The sequence below is a fragment of the Pinus tabuliformis genome, chromosome 6, assembly GCF_031772625.1.
Source record: "Pinus tabuliformis cultivar Carrire ecotype Pingquan chromosome 6, CPIR1, whole genome shotgun sequence".
NCBI classification, from domain to species: domain Eukaryota; kingdom Viridiplantae; phylum Streptophyta; class Pinopsida; order Pinales; family Pinaceae; genus Pinus; species Pinus tabuliformis.
In genome coordinates this window covers 534596298-534608016 of record NC_142292.1, presented here as the reverse complement: position 1 = coordinate 534608016, position 11719 = coordinate 534596298, and positions in this window count along the sequence as shown.

Below are 11719 nucleotides of genomic sequence, written 5' to 3'. Positions count from 1 at the left end.
GATTGGATTAATTGCTCTGAAAGATAATGTATTTTCAATATATAAACTTACAACTTCAACAATTTTTTTACTGATTTTGAAATAAAAATAACACCAAAAAACTAATAGTAAAAAAAACCAATATTATTTAAGATTAAAATATGATATATTAAATTAAAATAAAAATTTACTTCTGATTATTTATTTATTTATTATTATTATATATATTAAAAATAATTTATATAATTTCATATTTTTCATTTTAAAATCAGTTATGTAAAAAGCATAATACATTTCACATTGCTAAATTTCTTAGTGCAAGGTAGAGTTAAACCTGATTCTCTTTTTGTATTTAAAGGCAAGCAAAGCGAATCACCTCTGTAGTGCAGGTTGAGTACTTTTTTGTTCCTCACTCCCTCATTGTTCCGCATCCATCATCGCACAACGATTGAACGTGTCGGGGAGCCATTGAAAATTTCAACGCCTGCGAAATTTGCTTGCACCGATGACTTTTCCATGAAGACAATGCAGATCCCGTAACATTTTCTCCCCCATCGTGGCAATTACCAGTCCACAGATATCGGATGTTAAGTACGCGGCACGCGTTTGTTACCCTGTAGCGCACGATGCATCAGAACTGTTCATATATATTACACTGTATACAGGGCCTATTCAAGTTAATCCCATACCCAATGTTCTCACCATGCACACCATTGAACAAACCGGTACACCTTGAAGGTGTGCTGGAAGGTGATAAGCGATCGAGGTGATACGTGTTCTGTCTGGGTTGGTCTGGGCGGCGTAAGAAGCAGCGCAGCTATATTACAATAGAAGGCCCGCTATAAATATCTCGCATATCTGGCAGACAAATATCTCGCATATCTGGCAGACAACCTGGCACAGCGGCGATAATACGTTTATTTGACGAAAACTCGCGTAACTTGATCTGATGATCTGCTTATATTGGCATGATAAACCGTGTATTCTACTGTGATAATCCGCGTTTTCCGATGATAACTCGCGTATAAGTTGATAACCCGCGTATTAATTGATAACACGCGTATCAGTGGATGATAAATCATGTATCGGAGGTCATAGCTCGCTTAAAGGGGAGATAATCAGCATTTTTGGCATAAATGGAAAAAATTAGTCGGAAATCACTGGCATAAATCGGAAAAACAACTCGCATATTAAAGTAATGGCCCACATATCCAGCGTTGATAAACAGCGTATCCAATGAATTAAAAAGGTGATAACCAGCGTATCCAATGAATTAAAAAGTTGATAACCAGCGTATTCTATGATATGTGGCGTATGGAATAGTGACAGTTCGCGTAATATATTTTGAAGTCGCATATCAGCCAATATTTCGCGTATCCTGTCATAACGCGGATATCCACCAATTATAACTCGCGTATTTAGCGCGCATATCCACTGATGATAACTCGTGTATTCGGGGCATATTCGGCGGTGAGACTCCCATATCCGGCAGACGCAACCCCCAAATCCGGCGGTGAAAACTCGTATAGCCGGAGTGACAACTCATAAATCCGGCCAACGCGGAAAGTTCTTGGGCGTGAGCATCTTCGGGCTGGGGATTATTTTCGGTGTGGATCGTCATTGATATGTCCATTCGCTTATCGGCCCTCCGGTTTCCTTTAAGTCAAATGCAATATTGCTTCAAGATCCGGAAGTGGAAGGTACGCATTTGGGTTGGAAGAGGCGTCCAAAAGGAACTTACTTGTAAAATCAACAACAATTGCTCCAAGGGCTCGACATTTTTCTGCACCACCAGCAGCTTCATCTTTTGAAATAAATTACCCTCAGCCCTGAAAAATGGACGTTCTGGGCCTGGGTGGTTGGACTGCGAACTGCTCGGCGGCACCCTATTTCACTGGTCTGACCGGAATAAGTGGTGACTTACCCCGAATGAAAAAACGAGACAGGTGTGTCTGCATGAAGTTTTATCACTGATCTAGGGGTTTAGGGTTTATCAATTTTATCACCATATTCAAATGACGATTCTTATAAGGAGCAATAGAAGATGAGAAGACACTAAACAATCTCCATGGCATGTGTGTAAGGAAATCAGCAGGGCTATTGATGTTCTAGGCCTGCAACCGGAAGACATCCATGATGTAGAAAAGAAATCCATGATGATACAAGATGTTTGTATCTATAACTGAGGTTCTGCGAAAATCGAATCCCTTGTGTATTATACGAAACAAATCATACGAAGGTATTATAGCAGATGAAGGTCGTATACTTGTTATACCGAAATTATTTGACACCATTGTCGAGGTTATCAGCAGTCAAGACCTGTATCACGGGATTTCAACTCTGCAGAGATTCTAGATTCTTTTCATGATCTATTTTACTCATAAATGCTGGTTAATGCTATAATTATCTCCGTCGCTAGAGAAATTGATAGATCAGAAGACACGACAGGCCTTAGCGAGGGGCAACTCCTTGAAGCCGACGCGGAGGGACAGCCTTTGTCTCGTCAAAGATATACTGATGACAGAAGGCCCATCAGCTGTTATTATTGTCAGGCAAGGAGGTTTTTATATAGTAAAAGAGATCGTTCACATGTTTGAACATTTTACTCGTGAAGATGAGAGTGGGGATGAAAGCCACTGTCCACTGTTTTGTGGAAAGAAAGGATGCAAAATATATGAGTGCATTGATTCAAGAATCGCGCAATTTGTATTGGATATCAGCAACTTGGATTGGATATCTCAAGAAGAGTGGAAGCAGCTCCTCCTTGAGTACTCCTTAAATTCTTAAAATCTGGAAGGACTGCTGAAGTTTAACGTGAAGACGGGTGTGAAAATGGCCGATCAATTTTTCGTGTACTCATTTCCTGTATTCTCTTACTAGGATTATGATAGCAGTTTATGATCGTAAGAGCATTGTGATTGCATGCGTTTTACCTTTTATTTTTTATCTCCATTTTAATTTATGTTCATTAGCGAGATCCGTTTCTTAATAAATAAGTCGGGTCTTAATTTCAATCAATTATGTCCTGCCTTTAATGGTGCCATTATTATGTACGTTGAATTCCAAGTGATTATAAATAATCGAGATCTCATCATAATCTTAAATGTACATCTATGAATTTCATAGAAAATCCATTAAATTTTAGATTCCTTCCCGAAACAACGCCCATGTTGTTATGAGTCCGCCTAGAAGGTAATGAGTGGAAGTATAGTGAACAATCCGCCTAGAAGGTAATGAGTGGAAGTATAGTGATGTATGGAGCTGAACCATTCTAGCAAACTCAGAGGTTTTAACTTTTTTTCCAACATGAATATATTTCAATAATTGTTCTTTGCATTTTTGTTTTTATTATGGATATGATAATGAGATACTTTCTTCATCTTTTGAGCTTTTCATGTGGATAAAATATTTAACGGAGAAGAATAGATTAGCAAAATAAATGGTTATGTAGTATATCAACATACCCCATATATATATTAACAGGCATGTTTATTTTATTTTTTCAAAAAAAAATCTTGTCTTCATTTTATTACATTAAAATATATAAGTAGAATAATGATTATGTAAGCATATTTAAATTTAATTAATAAGTACATAAATTTACAATATAATAAAATATTTAATTATGGATATTTATGTCTATTTTGTCATAGATTTTATTAACTTGTAAATAGGTTTTGTTACAATATCATGGCCAATATTATAGCCAGTCAATACAACATGCTCAAAAACTTTATTTGAATTTAATTTTATAATATTTTTTACTAAATTTAAAGAAAAAATATCATAATTAATTTTGAGATATATCTACACTTCTATCACATGAAAATATATAAGATATAAATAGTTGCTATAAATTAAAATACCTTTCATCATATAAATTAAAATAATAATTTTGTAACCAATATATAAGATATAAATAGTAGCTATAAATTAAGATACATTTCGCCATGTAAATTAAAGTAATAATTTTTTAACCATACCTAAATTTCATTAATAAACCCAAAAAATTTAATACTTACATTATAACAAGAATTTCAACCATGGATATTCATGACAAATTTACCATGGATATTATTAACCATACCATATCATGTGCCAATACAATGGCTCATCCGTACCACATGCCAAAAACTATCTCTCATTTCACAATCAAAATAATACTTACAATTAACAAGAATTTTAACTATAGATACTCACCCCACTTTACCATGGATATTATTAACCATAGGCCAATACCATGGCTCATCAATACCACATGCAAAAATTCTTCTCGCATTCCACAATCAAAATATTTTATAAATAACAATTTTTTTTTTATTACATTTTTGGGCCAAGAGACACTCTCCATCCTAGTATGGAAGAAATGTTCTAATGTATAGATATATTATGTTATCTAAACATTTTCACTTGATCAAATTAACTAAAATTAAAAATAAAATTATTAATTAAAACATTTTGACTCAGTGAAATTATTTTCTTAGATCTTAGACTTTTGTGATCCATAAAAATTAAAGGTAAAAAAATAAAATTAATAATTAAAGTAGCCTAAATCCATCTTAACATGGATATCTTAACTCGGATCTATGAAGTTCCAAGAGAGATCAAATTCCTAGAGGTGCAAACATACCTTCAAGTTTTTCACTCATAAAAGAGGTTTGATCTCTCTCCACGCTTGATAGATCCTGAGTTAGGATGGATCTAGTCTGGGTATTTTACCATCTCATGTTTAAATTTTTGCTAATAACATGTTAAGCTTTATTTTCTTTGCAGAAAAACCTCTAAAATAAATATAACTATTATTTAAATCTTTTATCTTACTATCATTATTTTTACTAAACAAATATTTTTATAGTATTTATTAAAGTTTGAATATTACTAAAAGGAAAAAAAAAAAAATCTTTCTTAAGTTTATTAATCAACTCTATCCAAAAAGAAAAATAAATAAAAATCTATGTTAAGTTTATTAATCAACTCTATCCTAGAAACATTTAAAAGTTATTTTAGTTTATTAATCACTCTAACATACAAAAACATTTAAAAGTAAAAAAATAATTATGAAAATCTACAAATAAGTTTGCATTAGCTGTTTCATGCCATGCCATGCCATGCCATCTCGCATGGAGGAAGACGCCCATGCCCATTTTTTTGCTAATTTTCTTTGTTAAATTAGAGGCAGCATGAAAATTTTATTTGTTAAGTGTCCAATTCATCCCTTAGTGTCCATCTCGTGTCTTTCCCATCTCCACAACATAGCCCCATCCACAAGCTCCCAGGGCAGGACGTGAATATTCACAGCACCTGTTAGACATATTCCTATTCACGGGTCATGTTTTCCACGGGACCACTCCACATGTCCTTTTTCCAAAATCCTAGCGTGTGAATGGAAATATAAGTGAATATTCAAAAAAATAATGCCCATCTCGCATGTTCTTTGAACAACACGACCATGGAGCTCCATGACAATGAATCACTACGAAAAATCTTGGGGTGTGAACGTTAACTTGTTCTAAAAGCTCATGAAGATTAGTTCAACTTGTGTGTTTTTCTAAGCTTCTATAGAACCATGAGGCACCTTTCAACATTTCTAATCTTCAACAGGCCATAACTTTTTTATGCTTGGGAGTTTTAGGTTTCCATATATCTTTGGAAAGGACTTTCTGAGGCTTATCTATCTAACCATTTCGGAGAGTTGTTTGAGTTGATATTCTACAGTGAAATAACCTCAAGGAATAAACAATCACTAACCACCTTTGGCATCAAATGGTAACACTCTTTGACATCAATGATGACATTTCACTAACAATTTCCTACTTTGGCATTGATGGAAACACTGAATATTGTAGGTCATTGATGGCGACACTCATTTGTTCATTCTCTGATTTTTGCTTATTCTCTCCATTATTATCCTACAATGTTTTCTAGTTCTCCCCATTTGACATCAGTAGCAAAGGGTCTGGTCAGACCATCACATAATAGGTTGTTGATTATTACAAAAACAATGTTGAAACTTCTACGGATCTCGATTTTAATTAGCAGCCTGGGGTTGTTACAAAATTTAGAGGAGTCGGCAATATGCGTGTAACAAGAAATGTATTCTCCTTTAGTTGTTTTGATGCAACTAAAAGGAAGCTAAAATGCACATAAACCAATTTTTCTATTTCGACTATAGGAAATGCTTGCACAAAAGTAAACAATAAAAAGTAACCATATCTTATTTGTAGAAATGTGAATGACAGAAGGTAACCCTACTCTAATTCTACAAGAGTAAATCACTAGAAATACACTACTTCATTTTGCAGTAAAATAAATGATAAGGAACAAACCTATGCTAACTTTAGGAAAGGAAAGAAAATAGTTTCAAGAATTGCAGAGAAAAATAAATTCTATTTTATGATGCATGGTAAACCAACTTACAACTCAAAGAAGCCATTCAAATTGTAAACCCTACTTACGAAATAGAAAGCAGGTTTTGTTACAATTACTAAAGTGAGGTTTCTATGGGGCCTCTAAAATTATGAACTCCATCTCCAGGATTTGATGTGTACTGGTTGTGGCTGCAAGCAATTATTACCTACAACATTTGCTAAATTAGTTGATGGCCCTTGGTATTACAAGAAGAATGTTGAAACTCCGAAGGGTCTAGACTTTAATTATCAACATAGGGTTCATACAAACTTAAGAGCAGTTATGATTATGTGTGTAGTAGGAAAAGTATTCTCATTTGGTTGAGCCAATGTAATCAAAGGGAAATTGAATGTACAGAGGCCACTTTTGCTATCTAGGCTACAGGGAATGCTCACAAAAACAAGGAACAACAAATATACCTACTTAGGTTGCAAGAAAGTAAACAACAAAAAGTAACCCTGTCCTATTTGTAGAAAAGTAAATGACAAATGGTAAACCTACTCTATTAGCATAAAAATAGATGGCATGAAATAAACCTACTATGTTTCTCCTTAAAACAAATGAAAAGAAATAAGCCCATGCTAACTACAAGAAAGGAAATCAAATATTTTTAATAATTCTATAGAAATGTGAACTATATTCTATTATTCATGGTAAACCAATTTACAACTAAAAGAAAGCATTCAAATAGTAAACCCTGTTTACAAAAAAGAAAGTGGTTTTTCATATAGTTATTAGGGTCAGGATTCTAAGGGGTCTCTGCACTTCCAAAATTAATCTCCAAGGTTTTATGTGTGTTGTAATGTGCCCAGGAACTATAAATAGGATTTGAGTGAAAATGTGGTGGTGTTCTAGTGCAATCAATGTACTGCTACATGATGCCCCTATTTCTCTATAGGAAATAGTCAAGAGAAATTCTACATGAATTCTAAATGTGATTTAAGGGGTGAAGAAGATAAGGAAGTTTTTAAAAGGGTAAAGGATTCTTTCTCAAGCTTAGTTTCCCTTGATGGGTCAATTCACACATCAAACAAGTAGATCCACAGTTTCCTATAACTCGTCCAAAAATAAATAAACTTGGTAAAATATTGCAGAAATAGGTAACATTGAGTGAAAATATGATGATCTAAGTGAGCCACATGGATAAGAAATAATACTAAATACACATTTTAAACATTGTTAACTAATTGAAAGAAAAATGCATGATTGATTGGTAAAAGAAATGTGCATAAATGATAGATAGTATGCACAACTTTTCTTCTCCTTCCTAGCCTAATAATAAATTTCTCTTTAATGAATCTATTGCATATAGGAACATCCTTGATGGTTTGGAAGAGGGGAATATTAACACAAATTTTTAATTTCTCCCAAAATTTCAACTTCCTCTAAGGTGTGTGTTTTACAATGGGTCAACCTTTTAGGATAAGGAAGTTTGTTGGGTTGAGTAGGAATTTGTGGCTATTTCAAACGATTGTTTTCAGGTGGTGTTGGTTGAGGAGTAGAAAGAATTAGGGAAAGTTTTGCACTACCAAATGTCTCCACCCTGATGATGGATTTACCATTTAGGAGGTTGGTGTTGGTATGGCTGAAAAGGATAAATGACAGGTTGGAGAGGACTATACCATGTTGTAGGCATAGAAAGCGGTTAGGTGCTTGGTGGACGCCAAGGTTGAAATTGTGCATTATAACTTATAAGGAAAGAGGAGGGATAATTCATACCTTATTGATATGGTCAGGGCCTTGTGACCCTTTTTAGTTGACAAAGCAAAGCTACTCCATGTCTCCTTCTACTCCTTCGTACATCACTTTCAAGCCTAAAAGAGATGGACACTTGTCATTTGAATGGTTTTATTCAAACGTAGAATATATTTCCATAAAATTTAATGGGAACTCATTTCTACAATGCCTCTTGGTGCATATAAGGAAAGACATGGTTAATTCCATTTATGTTTCCTCTTTATTTTTTTTAGTTTATATTGTTTTCATCCGCATGGAAATGGTGTGTAAGATATCATTTTTAAAATATCCAACATAGCTCTGACTTCATACTTAATGACTAAAGTAGAGGATGAAGGAATTACCAGGCCTATTTAGATATACCTCTTTTTCTAGTAGCCCTAAAATGGTTTTTGAACACTATTTTGATGACTTCATGGTTGAGCAATTAAATAGCTCCATTGGAAAACATATTGAGAGTCTCCATTAGTTCTTATCTAACCCGTAGGAGAAATAATAATTCCATTGTGTCAATATCAAGAGTGCAATTATGTGCCCTCTAGTAGCTTAGGTGAATTCTTCCCTCATAGTCTTCTAGTGATTCATCTGGCACTAGGGTCATTATGAGGATTTAATCCCTTACATCTCTTACTTTGTAGTAATGCCCACAATTGGTGTGGAATTCTTGTTGCCTCTATGCCCATGTAATGACGTTTCTTCCTTCTAAGTTCATGAACCAGTGAAAGGTTGCATCGTTAGGGGTTGAAGGAAACAATTTGATATTTTTCTCATTTTATGTATAATGATATGTCTTATAGACTACAACAAATTCAAATATGAAGGTGTTAGGATCAAAAGAATCCATTCCATGAAAATTTGGAAAAGCGAAAAGGTTAATATTTTTCATATTAACTTCTTCATTTGGCTCCATGGTAGAAAATAATTCAAGCTACATGTTTCTAGCCATAGTATCTGTGATTGATGGTGGTTATTATCCTCCTAAAAGATCCTAAAAAATCCTCACATTATCACCTTAAAAAGCCTCTATACCCTCTATAGATAGAGCTGGATGCTCATAGTCAACAAGTGAAGGTAGGATGTTTTTGGGAGTGGGGGGGGTTTTAGGCAGAAGTTTTACTGAATTATCCCTAACTCTGTGAGGTCGGAAATAAATGAATTTTTTGTTTTATTTTTAGATAGAAATGCCATGCAATATAATATTTTTTATCCTTTTTAAGAAATAAATGGAAGGAATCAACTAAAGAGGAAAAAAATACCTAATTTAACACCTCAATAATGACACCAAGAAGTGATGGCCTTGAGTATTAGGACAAGAATGTTGACAATTTTGATGGTCTCAACTTTAATGATCAAACTAGGGTTCATACAAATGTAAGAGGAGTCAACATTGTGTGTGCAGTAGGAAATGTATTCTCCTTTTGTTGATCTTAGACAACTGAAGGGAAGCTACAATGTACGGAGACCACTTTTTTTATCTAGGCTATAGGACATGTTTAGAAAAACAAGGAACAACAAATATACCCACTCTAGCTTGTAAGAAATCAAACAACAGAAAGTAACCCTATCCTATTTGTAGAAAAGTAAATGACAAAAGGTAACCCTACTCTATTTTTAAAAAAGAAAATGACATGAAATAAGCCTACTCTATTTTGTAGGAAAATAAATGACAGGAAATAAGCCTATGCTAACTGTAGGAAAGGAAATAAAATAATTTCAAGAATGTTGAAGAAAAATCAATTCTATTTTTTGATACATGATAAACCAACTTACAACTGAAGGAAGATATTTAAACAATAAACTCTAATTATAGAAAAGAAAACAATTATTGCTATAGTTACTAGGGTAATTTTTCTACAGGACCTCTCAGATTCTAAAATCCATATCAAGGGTCTCATGTGGATTGTAATGTGCTAACGAATGATAAAATGATTTGAGCATATATTTGCATACTATTACATAATGCTACTCTTTTTCTATAGGAAACAACCAAGAGTAGTTTTATGAGTTCTAAACACAATATATGGGGTGAAGAAGGTAAAGGAAGGTTATAAAATGGTAAGGGAATCTTTCCTAATCTCATTTTCCTTTGATGGCTCAATTCACACATCAAACAAGCATATATAGGGCTTATTATAGCTCATCTAGACAGAAATCAACTTGCTAACAAATTGTAGAAATGTGTAACAAGGAGTGAAAATATGATGATCTAAGTGATCCATGTGCACCAAAAATGATACTAACTATATCTATTAAGAACTATTGTGTAATTGAAAGAAAAATGCATGATTGGCTGGCAAAATGAAAGCACATGAATGATGAAGTATTGGTTGTAGAAAATAAAACAATAGAAGGGATGAGTTAAAATTTAAATGAAGATTGTCACTGCATCAAAGAAACTATTTCTAAATTCATTAGATCAAGATACATAAATAAACCAAAAAGAAGCTTTGTCACTAACCCTACAGAGAAAATATTTTTTATAGATGAGATTTGTGGAAAACATGACTAACTAAATGCATGGAAAGTAAAGCTACAAGAAGGGGACCTGAGAACCTAAGTTGGCCCCTAACTGAAGGAGACTTGGGTCCCTTAAAGGAAAATCAGACAGGAAACAAACAAGTGATTGTTATTAATCAAAGAATTTACTCATACATGGAACATGACAAGACTGAAATAATGGGCAAGAAAACATTCTCTACAATTGGCAATATTCTCCAATTATTTGAATCCCTAATGGGTTAATAAGGCCCCTTATTATTTACAAAAAATTAATTAGGGTTAGCCTCCTTGAAGAGAGGATTTCCTCCTAAAAAAAACCCTATAAAGTAGAATCTGGTTCCTAATGACTTTAAAACTATATATGGACGTGATAATGTCCCATAGTGAGTCAACTTTTGATTATCCTTCCATAAGCGACAAGCCCCATAAATTCCTCTTGTTGGAATTGCATGATTTGCATCAAATATCCTCAATATCCTACACAATAAATGCATTAGGAATACAAGATTTGGAAATAATCTCTTAACCATCCTAAGAACATATCAAAGATGAAAAACACATTATTAAGTGAAAAAGGAAAGATCAAATGCACCTAATGATGGTTATATGGGCCTTTAGTTATACCTATTTGGAAGGCAAATGATAACTCTACTAAAACTATTGCTCATCCTTTGGAAACCTATTCATCTTGTTGCTTTTCATTCATTATCTTGATGGCTTGGCTCACATCCTAGGATGTTTTAGATGTGGTAGCCCCTTTTTTATGGAACTCTGTAGTCTCCTCAAGTTATGCTTTTACCCTATTTTCCTCTTCCTAGTCTTGATGCTCCTATAGGCCAAAAGTAAGGAACAATTAAACTTGAGTCCAATCGAGTGGACTTCAAGTGTTTGGATGATTCTTTTGTAAAGAGGTGTTTTGGCCAATGCACTCCCAAAATTTTCAGGTAAGTTGTATTCTGTTATCCTTAAATTCTATGGAAATGTGTGCCATATTCTTTGGCATGCCTGTAGGATTTCCTTGCCCAATAGCCTAAAGGAATACTCAAAGTGAATTATTTCCTTTTCCTACCTTTCCTTGTACATTTTTCCATGGTGG